Source organism: Alligator sinensis, unplaced genomic scaffold, assembly GCF_000455745.1.
Source record: "Alligator sinensis unplaced genomic scaffold, ASM45574v1 scaffold1170_2, whole genome shotgun sequence".
NCBI lineage: Eukaryota > Metazoa > Chordata > Crocodylia > Alligatoridae > Alligator > Alligator sinensis.
This window is the reverse complement of record NW_005843180.1, coordinates 75,405-76,661: the sequence shown is the minus strand read 5'-3', so window position 1 is coordinate 76,661 and position 1,257 is coordinate 75,405. Positions and strand designations below refer to the sequence as shown.

The window sequence follows — 1,257 nt, the reverse complement described above, 5'->3', positions numbered from 1 at the left end:
TGGGGGGCGGGGGAGGAAGGGCGGGGGTGGCCATGGCAACGGTCGCCGCGGAGACCGGATGCAGCGCGTCCGGCCACGCGCTCCGCCGCCCCCGCCCCCCCGCGCGGGGCGTTCACACGGCCGGGCCGGATCCGGATTCCGGTCCCGTTCCGCCTTCAGATTCCATCGGCTCTGGAATATGGATCCTGAGTCGGATTAAGATCCTGGTCCGGATTCAGAGTCCAATGGATCCTGATCCGCATTCGGGTCCTGCTTCTGGGTCCAGATTCCCATATGGATCCTGAGCCTGATCCGGATTCAGATGTGGATCCTGATCCAAATTGAGGTCCTGATTCAGATGCCAATAGATCCTGATCTGGATCCCGATTTGGGCTGAGGTCCCCATCCAGGTTCAGCTTCCAATTTCGATATGGATCCAGCTTCGAGTCCTGATCCTGTTCCAGGTTCAGATGTGGATCCTGACACGGATTCAGATTCCGATACGGACCCTAATCCGGATTCATAGCCCAGTCGGTCCTGATTCCAATACGGATCCTGGTCCAGATTGAGGTCCTGATCCCGATTCCGAGTCCAATACGGATCCTGATCCGGATCCTGAGACTCCGATCCGGATCCCAGCAGCCTCCGCTGGCGCGGGGGGAAGCCAGGGTCCCCGTGCCCCCGAGCCAAACGCGCGGCGACGGGCCCGGCTCAGCCCCCCGGGGAGACGATGCTGCCAGCTCCAGGGCAGCGAAGGGGTCGAGCCCCATCAGGCGCACGTCCACGCCAGCCCCCGGAGCACGGGGGCTCAGCCCCCACGCACCCGCCGGAGCAGGAGTCTGGCCTCCCGCTGCCCAGGCCGTCCCAGGCCTCCTGGATGCCAGGACGCCCACTCGGGCAACACCAGCCGGGGCCAGATGCCAGCCCAATCGCGGGGCGTGCTCCACCCCCAGGCCCGTGACAAGTGACGAGTCCAAACCCCAGCAGCCGCTCAGGCTGACCCCGGCCAGGCCCCGCGCACGCCCCAGTGCCCCACACCGCAGCCTCGCCCGGGAGAGCGAGCACCCGGGACCATGTGGGGCGAAGACACGCTCTCCCCCCCCGGCTCGGGGGAGCTCGCTTCCCTGCCAGCGCACGGAGGACGCCTCCGCTCTGCTTGCACGGCTCCCACGCACACCCCCAGACTGACGGCACCCGCAGCCGCAGGCACGTGGGAAGGAAAGACCCCGCGCGACCCCGCCAGAAGTGCTGGGCACCCCCCTCCGAACGGGCCCCGCA

General features: G+C 67.1%; 1 protein-coding gene across 1 annotated transcript in view; it reads right to left on the bottom strand.

Annotated features, from left to right (window-relative positions):
• Positions 1-1,257, bottom strand: part of RNF44 (ring finger protein 44) — an 11,060-nt gene that overhangs the window by 7,723 nt on the left and 2,080 nt on the right. The gene's annotated exons all lie outside the window — the stretch shown is intronic.